We start from the raw sequence: 17,967 nt of genomic DNA, 5'->3' as shown, positions 1-17,967 counted from the left end.
TCTCTCTCTCTCTCTCTCTCTCTCTCTCTCTCGTGTTCTCTCTATGGCACGATCTTGATGTATCGCGAGCTTTGCTATTATAGTTGGATCTTATGATGTTTCTCCCCCTCTACTCTCTTGTGATGAATTGAGTTTTCCCTTTGAAGTTATCTTATCGGATTGAGTCTTTAAGGATTTGAGAACACTTGATGTATGTCTTGCCGTGTTTATCTGTGGTGACAATGGGATATCACGTGCCACTTGATGTATGTTTTGGTGATCAACTTGCGGGTTCCGCCCATAAACCTATGCATAGGGGTTGGCACACGTTTTCGTCTTGACTCTTCGGTAGAAACTTTGGGGCACTCTTTGAAGTACTTTTGTGTTGGTTGGATGAATCTGAGATTGTGTGATGCGTATCGTATAATCATGCCCACGGATACTTGAGGTGACAATGGAGTATCTAGGTGACATTAGGGTTTTGGTTGATTTGTGTCTTAAGGTGTTATTCTAGTATGAACTCTATGATGGATTGAGCGAAAAGAATAGCTTTATGTTATTTTACTACGAACTCTTGAATAGATAGAACAGAAAGGATAACTTTGAGGTGGTTTCGTACCCTACCATAATCTCTTCGTTTGTTCTCCGCTATTAGTTGCTTTGGAGTGACTCTTTGTTGCATGTTGAGGGATTGTTATATGATCTATCTATGTTATTATTGTTGAGAGAACTTGCACTAGTGAAAGTATGAACCCTAGGCCTTGTTTCCTATCATTGCAATACCGTTTACGCTCACTTTTATCATTCGTTACCTTGCTGTTTTTATATTTCAGATTACAAAAACCTATATCTACCATCCATATTGCACTTGTATCACCATCTCTTCGCCGAACTAGTGCACCTATACAATTTGCCATTGTATTGAGTATTTTGGGGACACAAGAGACTCTTTGTTATTTGGTTGCAGGGCTGTTTGAGAGAGACCATCTTCATCCTACACCTCCCACGGATTGATCAACCTTAGGTCATCCACTTGAGGGAAATTTGCTACTGTCCTACAAACTTGTGCACTTGCAGGCCCAACAACGTCTGCAAGAAGAAGGTTGTGTAGTAGACATCAAGCTCTTTTCTGGCGCCGTTGCCAGGGAGCAATAACGTGGGGTTGATATTCTCGTGTGTGCTTGTTTGCTTCATTCACTAAGTAGATTTTGTTTTTACTTTTTGTTTCTATTTAGTTGTGGGTGAAACATAAAAAAATTAAAGAATGAAAATACCAAAAAAATATTTACTTGCCTCTCGTGCCTAAAAAAACTTTTCAAAAAAGAGAAGTGATTGGAAAGTTATGCATTGAAGAAGTGAGGGTCGACCTTGAGCACTTGTGTTCATGCTCACGGAAACAATGTAGAATTTTTCATGAAAGTTTCTCTGTAAATAATTATCCCCTTGTATATATCCATTGTATTATAAAAATAATGTGCCAAGTTTGGTTGTAGGATGATTAGATTGCTTGTTTACTATGTGCAGAACAAAAACGGAAACTTTGGCTGTAGTGCATGAATTTATATTTTTACTGGAAATTCAAATGGGTCTGAAACTTTTTGCACATTACTTTTGTACAAATTGTTCAAATTTTCACATTTATTTCATAATGTTAGGAGTTACAGAAGTTTACTAAACTTCCAGATTACTACAGACTGTCCTGTTCTTGACAGATTCTGTTTTTCGTGTGTTGTTTGCTTATTTTGATGCATCTATGGCTAGTATGTAAGGGTATGAACCATAGAGAAGTTGGAATACAGTAGGTTTAACACCAATATAAACAAAGAATGAGTTAATTATAGTACCTTAAAGTGGTAGTTTGCTTTATTACACTAACGGATCTCACAAGTTTTTGTTTAAGTTTTTGTGAATGAAGTGTTTGAAGAACGAGGAGTTACCGATGTGAGAAGAATAAAGAGAAACTATAGTTTAAGCTTGGGATGCCCAAGGCACCCCAAGTAAACATTTAAAAGGATACTCAAGCATCTAAGCTTGGGGATGCCCCGGTTGGCATCCCATCTTTCTTCTTCAGCAAATATCTGTATATCTCGGTTTTTGTTTTGTTCACATGATTTGTGTCCTTTGTGTTTTTATTTTTCTTTAAGAATCATGCTAGTATGAGATAGCTCTTCATTGACTTATATAATAATTCATCTTCTTCACTTATATCTTTTAAGTATGATCTTATAGAATTGCTCTTTGTGCTTCACTTAAATCGTTTGAGTATGGTTTTATAGAATGCTTCGTGCGCTTCACTTATATATTTTGAGCTTGGATATTGGCTAGTCTATATTAATTGTAGAATGCTCCAGGAACTTCACTTATATCTTTTGGAGTATGAATAATACTATAATTTAAAGTGGGTTTGGAAGAGTGTCAACTTTAGGAATTAGTGATCCCACTATCTTGGAGGGTGTTGAATCTTCGTACGATATTTATGAAAGTGGATTTGGAAGAGTGTCAACTTTAGTTAGTATTCCACTATTTCGGAAGAGGTTCCAATTGAGTATGAGAACAAAGTTGCTACCCATGATGCTACTGAAAATTATTATGAGGGAGGAATATGTGCTTGTAGGAGTTGCAATAATATCAAGTTTCCTCTCTATGTGCTTAAAGTTTTGAAGTTATACTTGTTTTGCCTTCCTATGCTAGTTGACTTTTGTTCCTATAAATTGTGTGCTCACAAAATCCCTAGGCATAGGAAGTGAGTTAGATTTAAATGTGCTAGTCATATTCTTCATGATGCTCCCTTTGTGTTTCAACTCTTTTCTTTTATGCGAGCATCAGTGGAATCATCATGCCTAGCTAAAAGACATTAAAGAAAAGCGCTTGTTGGGAGACTACCCAATATTTGCCCTTACTGTTTTTGTGTGTCTACATGATTAAGCTACTGTAGTAATCATGTTTTATAGCTTTTGTTTCAATAAAGTGCCAAGTAAGACCTTTGGGAAGACTTGGGTGAAAGTTAATGTGATCTTGCTGTAAAAACAGAAACTTTGCGCTCACGAGATTAGCTGTCATTTTTTACAGAAGACTGCTTTTGAGTTCATTATTTTTGCAGAAGATTAATATAAAAATTTATCACGTCCACCAATTTATTTCATAATTTTTGGAGTAGCAAAAGTATGGTTATTGTTCAGATCATTACAGACTGTTCTGTTTCTGACAGATTCTGTTTTCATTGCATAGTTTGCTTGTTTTCTACTCCCTCTGTTCGGAATTACTTGTCGCAGAAATGGATGTATCTAGACGTATTTTAGTTCTAGATACATTCATTTTCGAGACAAGTAATTCCGAACGGAGGGACTAGTTTCTATGGCTTATATTTCTCAATATAAATTGTAGAAATGATATGGTACAGTAGGCATTATGTGAAAACAATTATGAACCTTGTCTTTTACAGTACCAAAGTGAATGGTTTACTCTTTATCATACTAACCTATCTCACAAAGTTCCATTAAGTTTTGTGTGGTTGAAGGTTTCAAGTTTTGGGTGAGATATCGATAGGAGGAGAATAAGGAGTGGGGAGACCCTAAGCTTGGGGATGCCCAAGGCACCCCAAGGTAATATTCAAGGAAGACTCAAGCGCCTAAGCTTGGGGATGCCCCGGAAGGCATCCCCTCTTTCGTCTTCAAAACTATCGGTATACCTTACTCGGAGCTATATTTTTATTCGTCACGTGATATGTGTTTTGCTTGGACCGTATTTTCAATTTTACTTGTTGTTTGAATAAAATCATTGGATCTGAATTATTGAATAAAAAAGTAACCCTCCCATGGCTAGTTAATTATTTGACTACTCGGTGTTTTTCATTCATATCCTTTGGAGTAGTTTGTCATTTACTCATGTGCTTCATGTATATCCTATGAGTAAATGGGGGAATGAATTGAATGTCATAAATCTGAATTTTTATATGTTTCATATGCTTATAACATGGTTAGTGATGACTTCACACATAGAAAGTATGAGGCATAAAAGTTGTTGAGAGTTGATAAACGTAGTTTTGGTCATCGTTGCAATTAATAGGAAGTGATAAGGAAAGAGAGGTTCACATACAAATATATTATATTTGACATCTTCTATGATTGTGAAGCACTCATTAAGTATGACATGCTAAAAGAGTTGATGTTGGACAAGTAAGACAACATGATGGTTTATGTTTTCTCACATCTCAGTTAAAGTATATTGTTATTGACCCTCCAAACATGTTGAGCTTGCCTTTCCCCCTCATGCTATCCAAATTCCTTGCACCAAGTAGAGATACTACTTGTGCTTCCAAATATCCTTAAACCCAGTTTTGCCATGAGAGTCCACCATACCTACCTATGGATTGAGTAAGATCCTTCAAGTAAGTTGTCATGTTGCAAGCAATAAAAATTGCTATCTAAATATGTATGACTTATTAGTGCAGAGAAAATAAGCTTTGTACGATCTTGTTGTGGAAGCAATAAAAGCGACGGACTGCATAATAAAGGTCCACATACAAGGGGAAATATAAAGTGATATTCTTTTGCATTAAGATTTTATGCATCAAACCCTAAACGCACATGACAACCTCTGCTTCCCTCTGCGAAGGGCCTATCTTTTACTTTATGTTTTTACTTTATGCTTGAGTCAAGATGATCCTCACCTTTCCCTTTTTCATTTTATCCTTTGGCAAGCTCCTCGTGTTTGAAAGATCATGACTTATCCAATTGGATGTAAGTTAGCATGGGCTATTATTGTTGACATCACCTAAAGGTGAATACGTTGGGAGGCAACACAATAAGCCCCTATCTTTCTCAGTGTCCGGCTGAAACTCCATAACCACAAGTATTGCGTGAGTGTTAGCAATTGTAGAAGACTTTATGATAGTTGAGTATGTGGACTTGCTGAAAAGCTCTATTCTTGACTCTTTCTGATGTTATGATAAATTGTGATTGCTTCAATGACTGAGATTATAGTTTGTTAGTTCTCAATGAAGTTTCTGAACCATACTTGACATTGTGAATAGATTGTTACTTGATCATGAAAAGTTTTATGAGATAAGCTACTATTATGACACATAATGATGCTAGAAAAGGTGATTGAAATTATCTTTGATCAAACTTGTGCACCTGCTAGCATTCACACTTCATAAATTATTTCTTTTATCATTTACCTACTCGAGGACGAGCAGGAATTAAGCTTGGGGATGCTGATACGTCTCCAACGTATCTATAATTTATGAAGTATTCATGCTATTATATTATCCATCTATGATGTTTTATATGCATTTATATGCCATTTTATATGATTTTTGGGACTAACCTATTAACTAGAGCCCAGTGCCAGTTTCTGTTTTCTCCTTGTTTTTGAGTTTTACAGAAAAGGAATACCAAACGGAGTCCAATTGACGTGTCAATTTTTGAGGATTTTTATGGACCAAAAGAAGACCACGGAGCATCGGAGTTGGGCCAGAAGAGTCCCGGGCTGCCCACGAGAGTGGGGGGCGCGCCTATCCCCCTAGGGCGCGCCCCCCTATCTCGTGGACAGCCCGGAGACCCCCCTGATGTGAAACCAATGCCAAAAATTCCTATAAATACAGAAACCTTCAGAGAAGATAGATCGGGAGTTCTGCCGCCGCAAGCCTCTATAGCCACCAAAAACCTCTCGGGTGCCCATTCCGGCACCCTGCCGGAGGGGGAACCCATCACCGGTGGCCATCTTCATCATCCCGGCGCTCTCCATGACGAGGAGGGAGTAGTTCACCCTCGGGGCTGAGGGTATGTACCAGTAGCTATGTTTTTGATCTCTCTCTCTCTCTCTCTCTCTCGTGTTCTCTCTATGGCACGATCTTGATGTATCGCGAGCTTTGCTATTATAGTTGGATCTTATGATGTTTTTCCCCCTCTACTCTCTTGTGATGAATTGAGTTTTCCCTTTGAAGTTATCTTATCGGATTGAGTCTTTAAGGATTTGAGAACACTTGATGTATGTCTTGCCGTGTTTATCTGTGGTGACAATGGGATATCACGTGCCACTTGATGTATGTTTTGGTGATCAACTTGCGGGTTCCGCCCATGAACCTATGCATAGGGGTTGGCACACGTTTTCATCTTGACTCTCCGGTAGAAACTTTGGGGCACTCTTTGAAGTACTTTTGTGTTGGTTGGATGAATCTGAGATTGTGTGATGCGTATCGTATAATCATGCCCACGGATACTTGAGGTGACAATGGAGTATCTAGGTGACATTCGGGTTTTGGTTGATTTGTGCCTTAAGGTGTTATTCTAGTATGAACTCTATGGTGGATTGAGCGGAAAGAATAGCTTTATGTTATTTTACTACGAACTCTTGAATAGATAGAACAGAAAGGATAACTTTGAGGTGGTTTCGTACCCTACCATAATCTCTTCGTTTGTTCTCCGCTATTAGTTGCTATTGAGTGACTCTTTGTTGCATGTTGAGGGATTGTTATATGATCTATCTATGTTATTATTGTTGAGAGAACTTGCACTAGTGAAAGTATGAACCCTAGGCCTTGTTTCCTATCATTGCAATACCGTTTACGCTCACTTTTATCATTAGTTACCTTGCTGTTTTTATATTTCAGATTACAAAAACCTATATCTACCATCCATATTGCACTTGTATCACCATCTCTTCACCAAACTAGTGCACCTATACAATTTGCCATTGTATTGGGTGTGTTGGGGACACAAGAGACTCTTTGTTATTTGGTTGCAGGGTTGTTTGAGAGAGACCATCTTCATCCTACACCTCCCACAGATTGATAAACCTTAGGTCATCCACTTGAGGGAAATTTGCTACTGTCCTACAAACCTGTGCACTTGCACTCCCAACAACGTCTACAAGAAGAAGGTTGTGTAGTATACATGAGAGCTTCCCAGGTAATTTCCTCTGTCATCCCTGCATACCGCTGCCACTGCTCCACCTCGCTCATGCCTAACCGCAACATCAACATGGATCTTGGCGTAGCCCTGTGGTGGTGCCTTGGCCCTTGGCCGGGTAGAGGTAGGGGTTATATTTGCCCAAACTGCTGGTGTTCTATGCTGACCTTGTACTATCTGTAGATCATCAATGAACCTGCGGATAAATGCTTGGGTGGATTGTGGGCTCTGAAAAATCCCCTCGTGTATTACCTTCCTCCTGGCTGACCAGATGGCCCATAGAGTGACCGATAGCAACACAAACATGTCATGCTCGAGTGTTTCCTTCAGAGTAAACAGCCAATGCTTGTAAGAAGGCTCCTCCACCGCCATCATTTTATGTACTAGCTGGCTGTCACTTAACGCCCAAACACATCTTGATGCGGTACACCCCACGAAGGAATGCCTCCATGAATCTGGTGCTCCACATAACCCGCAACTGGCCGAGTCAGACATATGTCGGTGTGCTCTTATATCATTAGTCGGCAGGGAATGCTTTGAAAGGAGTAGAGAAACATGCGAAACTTCGCAGGAACATTAGTTTTCCATAGAGATTTCCATGCTCCCTCCTCAGCATTTGTGCTTGATGAGCCACAGTTGCCTTCAAGCCAATCCTCTCTCCGTTGGTTTGTTGCCACGAGCATCCTGTATGCTGATTTTACTGAAAAGACGTCGTGCTTCTCGTGGTGCCAGCTCCAGAAGTCAGGTAAGTTACGGGTGCATAGAGGAATGCCTAGCACCAGTCGGGCATCCATTGGCAGGAAGGTCGCCTCTACCTTGGCCCTATCCCATGATGCCGATGTGTGGTCAATCAGCTCTGACACTCTGGAAGGCGGGGTAGTTGTTAAACATCCATACGGGCGCATCATCTCGTCCCGTGGTAACCAGTTGTCACGCCATATGAATGTTGTCTCCCCGTTCCCTATCCTTCTGATCAATCCTTGATTCAGGATATCCCTCCCTTCAATTATCGCTCTCCACACTTGGCTAGGGTGACCATCGAGATTTGCTTGGAGGATGTTTGATTCTGAATAGTAAATGCTTCTCAACAGCCTGGCACACAATGTTTCGGGGTGTTGGAGTAACCTCCACGCTTGCCTAGCGAGCATGGCAAGGTTGAACAACTCAAAATCTTTGAATCCAAGTCCTCCCATACCTTTTGGTTGTGTCATTGTTTGCCAAGAAACCCAATGCGGTTTTCTTTTTCCGTCCTTGCTGCCCCACCAAAACTTCCTTATCAACATATTTAGATGTTCACACAGGCCCCTAGGAAGCTTGAAGCATGACATGGAAAAAACAGGTACAGCTTGAGCCACTGACTTAACTAAAATTTCCTTACTAGCTGTTGACATGGTGTTTGCAATCCATTCCTGCACCTTGCTCCATAAATGGTCTTTTAAGTATTTAAAAGCACCATTTTTTGAATTTCCAATGTCAGAAGGCATCCCCAAGTATTTCTCGTTAAGCGTTTCATTGGGAACATTCAACAAAGTTTTTATCTCCACCCTTGTGCTTTCAGGCACCCCCTTGCTAAAGAAAACTGAGGACTTTGAATAATTAATCTGTTGCCATGTTGCCTGACAATATATATTCAACACTTGGTTTACCTCAGTAGCTCCAGCACTATTGGCCTTGAAGAATAGCAGGGTGTCATCTGCGAATAGAAGATGATTCACTGGTGGTGCCGTAGGAGCAACCTCTAAACCATGCAAATTGGATGACTCTTCTTTGGATTTTAAAAGGCACTAAAGGCCCTCTGCTGCCAACAAGAACAAGTATGGAAATATTGGGTCCCCCTGTCTGATTCCTCTTGAAGGTATAAACTCTCTCAATTTCTTCCCATTGAAAAGCACCGAGAACTTCACTGTAGTAACTAAGCTCATCACAATATCAACCCATCTAACTGTGAAGCCCAACTTAAGCATTATGGCCCTCAGGTACTCCCATTCAACCCTGTCGTAGGCTTTCATCATATCAAGCTTCAAGGCACATGACTGATGCTTTTTGGCTTTGTTCCTTTTCATGAAATGCAAGCATTCATATGCGGTGATAATATTGTCTGTTATCAATCTGCCAGGGACAAAAGCCGACTGCTCCTCTGAAACAATGTCAGGTAAAACTGACTTAAGCCTGTTAGATATTACCTTCGAAGCTATCTTGTACAAGACATTGCATAAGCTAATGGGATGAAACTAGGATAGTAGTGTAGGTTTTTTTACCTTGGGTATCAACACAAGAACTGTTTCGTTGATACACTCAGCTGACTCGGTACCCTCCACTATTTTCAGTACCACCTTTGTAACATCATCGCCGCAGATCTCCCAGTGGCGTTGGAAAAAGTGTGCTGGATACCCGTCGGGGCCCGGGGCTTTGATAGGAAACATTTGAAATAATGCACCTTGACCTCCTCTCGGCTATACGGGTGATACGTCTCCACGTATCTACTTTTCCGAACACTTTTGCCCTTGTTTTGGACTCTAACTTGCATGATTTGAATCAAACTAACCCGGACTGACGCTGTTTTCAGCAGAACTACCATGATGTTGTTTTATGTGTAGAAAACAAAAGTTCTCGAAATGTCCTGAAAATCCACGGAGGCACTTTTTGGAAAGTATAAAAAATACTGGCGAAAGAATCAAGACCAAGGGGCCCACACCCTGTCCACGAGGGTGGGGGCGCGCCCACCCCTTGGGAGCGCCCCCCTGTCTCGTGGCCCCCCTAAGGCTCCGCCGACCTCAACTCCAACTCCATATATTCCGTCTCACGGAGAAATAAATCAGAGAGAAAATTTCATCGCGTTTTACGATACGGAGCCGCCACCAAGCCCTAATCTCTCTCGGGAGGGCTGATCTGGAGTCCGTTCGGGGCTCCGGAGAGGGGGATTCGTCGTTGTCGTCATCATCAACCATCCTCCATCACCAATTTCATGATGCTCACCGCCGTGCATGAGTAATTCCATCGTAGGCTTGCTGGACGGTGATGGGTTGGATGAGATTTACCATGTAATCAAGTTAGTTTTGTTAGGGTTTGATCCCTAGTATCCACTATGTTCTGAGATTGATCTTGCTATGACTTTGCTATGCTTAATGCTTGTCACTAGGGACTGAGTGCCATGATTTCAGATCTGAACCTATTATGTTTTCATGAATATATGTGTGTTCTTGATCCTATCTTGCAAGTCTATAGTCACCTATTATGTGTTATGATCCGACAACCCCGAAGTGACAATAATCGGGATACTTCTCGGTGATGACCGTAGTTTGAGGAGTTCATGTATTCACTATGTGTTAATTCTTTGTTTCGGTTCTCTATTAAAAGCAGGCCTTAATATCCCTTAGTTTCCGCTAGGACCCCGCTGCCACGGGAGGTTAGGACAAAAGATGTCATGCAAGTTCTTTTCCATAAGCACGTATGACTATTTATGGAATACATGCCTACATTACATTGATGAACTGGAGCTAGTTCTGTGTCACCCTATGTTATAGCTATTACATGAGGAATTGTACCCGACATAATTATCCATCACTGATCCAATGCCTACGAGCTTTTCACATCTTGTGTTTTGCTTATTTACTTTTCCGTTGCTATTATTACAATCACTACAAAACCCAAAAATATTACTTTTGCTACTGTTAATGAAAACTTAGGACAATGAGGGCAGCCCCTCACTGACTTCAAATTAACTTAACTCAAGGGTACATGTACAACTATGTGGTGTTACATTGGGATGGGTATGTTAGTCCCTCACCACCAGAGAGGGAGCGAAGTGAGGGGGGGCGGGACAAGATACAATACACAGAAGTGCTCTGTTTGGCAAGCTAAAGAGAAGTGACAAAACTGTTCACAAATGGCACCAGAGCCTCCTTGACCCTGTATCTCATCATATGGAAATCGTTCTTGAACCTGACGAGCCAACCCTCGAACGTGGGCAGCACCCCCCTGAAGTGCCTGTTGTTGCGCTCCTTCCAAATGCTCCAGGCCGAAACGATAAATATGTCCATAAACATAGGGTTCGTCCACCTGGCTCTTGCCTCATGCACAATTTGGAGTCCGTTGCCGCCTCTCATCCAATCGATCCCCAGATGCATCCAGCAAGCCCTACTGAACGGACAATGAAAGAAAAGATGCTCCACCGTTTCTTCTGGCGGGCTATCATAGAGGAGGCAGGCGTACACGTCGTCATGCAGCTTCATGCCCCTCCTCTTTAGCATGTTTCTGGTATTCAGTCTGTCCGCTAGAAGGAGCCATGCAAAAACCCTCCATTTATTGGTGCACTTTGATCTCCAGATCCATTTGAAGGCATCATCTGCCACCACCTCCCGAAAGCAGTGGTCATAGAATTTCTTGGGACTAAACCCCGCGCCCCCCAGGTGCATCTCTAGATGTCCGGGGCCTCAATGAGCTCTGTGGAAGCCAAACTACATTGAAGGTCTTGTAGCTCTTCCCTGGCTTGCGTCGACAGCGGCAGTTGAAAATTTCGCCCAAGTGTAGGCGTTGTCAGCAGTGCCTGCACCGAGACATCTTCGTCCGTCGCAAAGGAAAACAGCCTGGGATGTCTATCACTGAGGATGCCATTGTGCCATAGATCCTTCCAAAATAGCACTGTGCTCCCGTCCTGAACCTCAACCAACGTAACCCCCCTGTAAGTTGGAGCTAGCTGCATGACATCGCGCCACCAGAAAGACCCGCACTGATCAGCTGCATGGGGCACCACATCCTCATAGTATTTAGACCAAATGAGTTTAACCCATGGTATATCAACTCGATTGTAAAATTTGTGCAGTTGCTTAAGCAACAGGGCTTGATTCTGGACTTGAAGATTGATAATCCCCAACCCTCCTTTCTCTTTGGGGCGACACACAAGCGCCCAAGCCGCCATGGACATAGTTTTTTGGCCATCATCTGTTTCCTTTGCCCAACTTAGTTTGTCAAGGTGCTCCAGGATCTTCGGGGGCAGCCTGATTGAGCACATAGCGTAGATCGCGAGGGACGTGACCACCGAGTTGACTAGGGTAAGCTTTGACCCAAGATCCAGCAACGACGCCGCCGTGGACAGCCTACGCTCTACCGAAGACACCAACGGCATCAGGTTAGAGACCGTGGGTTTAGCCGTGCCCATCGGCATGCCAAGGTACGTGAACGGCATCTCTCCAACCTTGCACCCAAACACCCTAGCCAGCCTCTCCATCGCGTCGACCGCTGTGTTGACAGTCATCAGAGTCGATTTATGGAAGTTGATGCGCAAACCTATGGAGGATGCATAGTCCTGGAGAATGCGTTTGATCGTTTCCGCTTGCGCTTGGTCAGCAGGCAGCACCAAGATCGTATCATCCGCGTACTGAATCACCGGGTAGTCCCTCTCCACGATGGGCATGGGCAGCTCTAGCTCTCCCCTCCTATAGGCATCGTTGACGGCTGCTTGAAGAAGGTCAGCAGCCAAGACGAAAATGAGGGGGGACAGCGGGTCCCCCTGGCGCACCCCTCTCTTACAGAAGAATTGCCTACCCGGGGTTCCATTAAGCAGTATAGAGGACTTTGCTGTTGAGAACAGGCAGTGGATCCATCCCAGGCAACGACTATCAAATCCCGTGCATTTCATGACCTGCAGCATTGGGGCATGCTCTATCGTGTCAAAGGCCTTCGCGAAATCCAGCTTCAGGATGGCAATCTCTCTCCCTGAGTTTTGACACTGATGGATGAATTCATATGCCCACGCCACACAATCCTGGATCGATCTACCCTTCAAGAACCCGTATTGATTACGGTGTATAATTTTAAGGACCACTTTCTGTAGGCGATTAGCCAGCAGTTTCGTCAGCAATTTGAGGCAGCTGTTACTGTTACCTTTATTATCATACTACTTTGCTACTAAATACTTTGCTGCAGATACTAAGTTATCCAGGTGTGGTTGAATTGACAACTCAACTGCTAATACTCAAGAATATTCTTTGGCTCCCCTTGTGTCGAATCAATAAATTTGGGTTGAATACTCTACCCTCGAAAGTTGTTGCGATCCCCTACACTTGTGGGTTATCAAGACTAATTTCTGGCGCCATTGCCGGGGAGCATAGCTCTATTCTCTGAGTCACTTGGGATTTATATCTGTCGATCACTGTGAAGAACTTGAAAGACGACCGAACCAAGATTTTGCCCTCAACTACGAGGGGAGGTAAGGAACTGCCATCTAGCTCTACACTAGATTCTCCTTCTGTTATTAGTAAACTTGCGACACCTAAACTTGCTACTGCTATGAACTCTGATATTTCGCATGTTATTGATGATGCCAAGTCTGCTATGCATGATACTTATGATGAAATTACTTCTGTGCGTGATACTACTTTGCCATTAGGTGAATTTCTTGATGAACAACTTGCTAGGGCTAGAGAGAATGAAATTATTGAAGATCCTATTATTGATGATAGAGATGATGAAGGTTCTCCCAATGATTATGAATTGCCTGTTGTTCCTGAGGGTTATGTTATGGAAGAGGAAGCTGATAGAGCTATCTTTGCCTGTAAAGATAGATATGATCTTAAGAAATTATTAGCTAAATGGAAGCAGCAGTCTCTTAATGCTAGAATCAAACCTGACCCTGCTTTTGCTACTTCACCTATTTGTGTTACTGATAAGGATTATGAATTATCTGTTGATCTTGAGATTATTACTTTGGTTGAATCTGATCCTTTTTATGGCCTTGAATCTGAAATTGTTGTGGCACATCTTACCAAGTTAAATGATATAGCCACCCTGTTTACTCATGATGATAAATCTCGCTATTATTATATCCTTAATATATTTCCATTCTCACTAAAGGGTGATGCTAAGACTTGGTATAATTCTCTTGCTCCTGGTTGTGTGCGTAGTCCCCAGGATATGATTTATTACTTCTCTGCTAAATATTTCTCAGCTCATAAGAAACAAGCTGCCTTGCGGGAAATATATAATTTTGTGCAAATCAAAGAAGAGAGTCTCCCACAAGCTTGGGGGAGGCTTCTCCGATTACTTAGTGCTTTTCCTGATCATCCTCTTAAGAAAAATGAAATACTTGATATCTTTTATAATGGACTAACCGATGCTTCCAAGGACTACTTGGATAGTTGTGCTGGTTGTGTTTTCAGGGAAAGAACAGTCGACGAAGGTGAATTACTATTGAATAATATGTTGACTAATGGAAATAATTGGACTCTTCCTGAGCCAATTCCTGAGGAAATTCCTGAACCAATTGAGCCAACTCCTGAGCCTATTCCTAAACCCACTCCGAAGAAGAGAGGTGTTTTATTTCTCAGTCTTGAAGATATGCAAGAGGCAAAGAAATCAATGAAAGAGAAAGGTATTAAAGCTGAAGATATTAAGAATTTACCACCTATTGAAGAAATACATGGTCTTAATATACCGCCTGTTGAAGAATCACATTGTCTTGATAACCCGACACAGGTAGTAAAGGTAAATTCTCTCTATAGATATGATAAAGTTGAAATTCCCTCTACTAAATTTCATAGCCCATGCTTAGATGAATTTGATGACTTTATGGCTAGACAAGAAAGTTTTAATGCTTATGTTGGTAGAGAGTTAAAGAATAATGCTTTCGAGATAGGACGTGTGAGCGATAATATGGCTAGAGTTAAAGGTGAACTCAAACTCATTAGCAAATATGCTTCTATGGTTGCTACTCAAGCTGAGCAAGTACTTAAAGCTCAAAATGATTTGCTTGATTAATTAAATAATAAAAATGACTTTGCTGTTAGAGTGGCTACTAGAACTGGTAGAGTGAATCAGGAACCTTTGTATCCTGAAGGCCACCCTAAGAGAATCGTGCAAGATTCTCAGAGAAATAATTTAGAGGCACCTAGTTCTTCTAAAAAGAAGAAAAAGAAAGACGATATAACTTGGCATGCTTCTAGTGAACCTATTGTAGACACACCTGAGAATCCCAATGATATTTCTATCTCTGATGCTGAAACACAATCAGGTGATGAACATGAACCTGGTGATAATGTTCATGTTGATGCTCAACCTAGCAAAAACAGTGATGTAGAGATTGAACCTGTTGTTGATCTTGATAACCCACAATCAAATAATCAACGTTATGATAAGAGAGATTTTGTTGCTAGGAAGCACGGTAGAGAAAGAGAACCATGGGTTCAGAAACCCATGCCCTTTCCTCCTAAACCATCCAAGACAAAGGATGATGAGGATTTTGAGCGCGTTGCTGAAATGATGAGACCTATCTTCTTACATATGCGCTTAACTGATATGCTTAAAGTAAATCCTTATGCTAAGTATATGAAGGATATCATTACAAATAAAAGAAAGATACCGGAAGCTGAAATTTCCACCATGCTTGCTAATTAAACTTTTTAAGGGTGGAATACCAAAGAAACTTGGAGATCTGGGGGTATCAACTATACCATGCTCCATTAAAAGAAATTATATTAGAACTGCTTTATGTGATCTTGGAGCTGGTGTTAGTGTTATGCCTCTCTCTTTATATCGTAGACTTGAATTGAATAAGTTGACACCTACTGAAATATCTTTGCAAATGGCCGATAAATCAACTGTTATACCTGTCGGTATTTGTGAGGATGTGCCTGTTGTGGTTGGAAATGTCACTATCTTAATGGACTTTGTTATTCTTGATATTCCCGAGGACGATAGTATGTCAATTATCCTTGGTAGACCATTTTTGAATACTGCAGGGGTTGTTATTGATTGCAACAAAGGCAATGTCACTTTTCATGTTAATGGTAATGAGCATACGGTACACTTTCCGAGGAAACAATCTCAAGTTCATAGCATCAATTCTATTGGAAAAGTTCCAACTATCATTATTGGAGGTTTTGAATTTCCTCTTCCTACTGTCAAGAAAAGTATGATATTCTTATTGTTGGGGATGTTCATTTAGGTAACTTAGTGTTATTCGAAATTTCTCCGGTTCCGTGTTATTCGGAATGAGTTTGTTAACAAGACTTGATCAACCTTGTTAGTGGATTCATTTTGATGATCATGAGATGGATGAAACTAGAAGGCACAACCTTCTGTACCCTCTTTTTTACTTTCTGTTATTTAGATTTAATAAAGCAAAAATAGTATTATTTGTCTATTTTCTGAATTATCTGTGCAATAAAAAAATATCCCGAAAATAAAAGTGCTCCAAATGCCCTGCAAATTTAGTATGATTGTTTATGGAATATTTGAGGATTTTAGGCACTAAAATCACTGCAGGAGGGGTAAGCACCAGGCCACGAGAGTGGAGGGCGCGCCCACCTACCCTGGGCGCGCCCCCCTATCTCGTGGGCCCCTGGTGGCCCCCCTCCACTTATGCCAGCACCCACACACTCCATCTTCTTCCCAAAAAATCCCCATCCAGCTCAAGCACGAGTTCTAGCTCATTTTGCTGCGATTTTCGATCTTCTTGCTCAAAGCTCCATTCACAAAACTGCTTTAGGAGATTGTTGCTTGGTATGTGACTCCTCCATTGGTCCAATTAGTTTGTGTTCTAGTGCTCTATTCATTACAAATTTTTGCTGCATAGGTGACAATGTTCTTGAGCTTGCATGTTGAATTTATGAGGTCCCAAGCAATTCTAATGCATGATAGAGGCTCTAGGCACTTGTAGGAGTAGTTGCTATCAATCTTGTTTAGTTTTATTCACTTTTATTTTGAAGTTACAAACATTTCAGAAATTTTTCAGGAAAAGAATTATGTCTAGGAGAATGTACCAAGGTGGTTCCTCGGTAAAGAAAGGACCCAGGATTGCTATACGTGAGCAAGACGTTGAATTACCGAGGGATGAAGATGTTCGAGCTTGTGAGTGGCCATCCGATGATTTTATGGTCGAAGCAGGATTTAAGGAGGAATTTGACGCATATGTGCATAATGCTGACCTGGAGGACTTCTTACAAGATAAGTGTCCTCAGCACTATGAATTGACTGATTCCTTTGTGCGGAGGTTTAAATATAACTGTACACGTAATTCTCCTAGTGTCCTATTTGATATTTATGATACATCTTATACCATGGACTTAGAGGATTTTACAACTGCTTGCAAACTTCCACAGTGGGGTAATATTAATGATCCCCACAAATCTGAATTTAGAGACTTTCTTGCTAGTATTATTGTGGGAGAATCTAGGTACATTGCACAAGCTACCATAGGGAGCATTCATTTTCCTGCTATACATTATTTTACTCTCTTCATTGGTAGATGCATTAACGGTAAAGATGAAGCATGTCATATGTGTGTCCCTAATCTTTGTGTCCTCAAGAGTGCCGTGTTAGGTTATGAAGATTATAATTTAGGGGCAATAGTTGCACGTAGGTTGCATAATAATGGTAGAGTTGGAGATTTATTCGGAGGAATTTATGCGACTCGTGTGGCTAATTATCTTGGTATAGCCCCACGAGAGGGGGATATGATTTTACCTCCTGCTTATTTAGATTATAACGCTATGGTCCAACATCATTTTCTTAGAAGGAATGAACAATTCCTCCAGTATCGACTAATCTTTGACAGGCGCAACCCTGTCCATGTTACTCTTCCTGCTCCTCTCCTTTTTGATTACCAAGCAAAAGGAAGATATGTTGTTACCAGGGAGGAAGCAGCTGAACACGAGAGGAGAGCCGAGGCAGCTCGTCAACATGCCGCAGCTCAGGAGGCATTTTCTGCTGCATCTCAGTACGACCCCAGTTACAACTATGGATATCAGCCAGGCGGTCCTTGGCATTAGACCAACTTAGGCCAAAAGCCTAAGCTTGGGGGATTATGTATTTCTCACCGACTTTACATTCATGTTCACACACTATTCTAGTTGTCGGTGCTCACACTCTTTCATTGTATTATCCATGTTAGTTTAAATTTCTTTTTCTCGCTTTCTTCCTGTGAGTTTGATAAACCTTGAGAAAAGCTAAAAAATTAGTTAGTTTAATTTCCATGCTTGTAGTAGAAATTAAAATGAAAACCCAAAAAGATTTCTCGTTCTTCTTTTACTTGTTGGGAGCTTTCCCGTGTAAATAGTTTTCTTTTCTTTTTTTTGGGGGG

This window comes from Triticum dicoccoides, chromosome 7B, assembly GCF_002162155.2.
Source record: "Triticum dicoccoides isolate Atlit2015 ecotype Zavitan chromosome 7B, WEW_v2.0, whole genome shotgun sequence".
NCBI classification, from domain to species: domain Eukaryota; kingdom Viridiplantae; phylum Streptophyta; class Magnoliopsida; order Poales; family Poaceae; genus Triticum; species Triticum dicoccoides.
Note: the sequence above shows the minus strand (reverse complement) of the source record.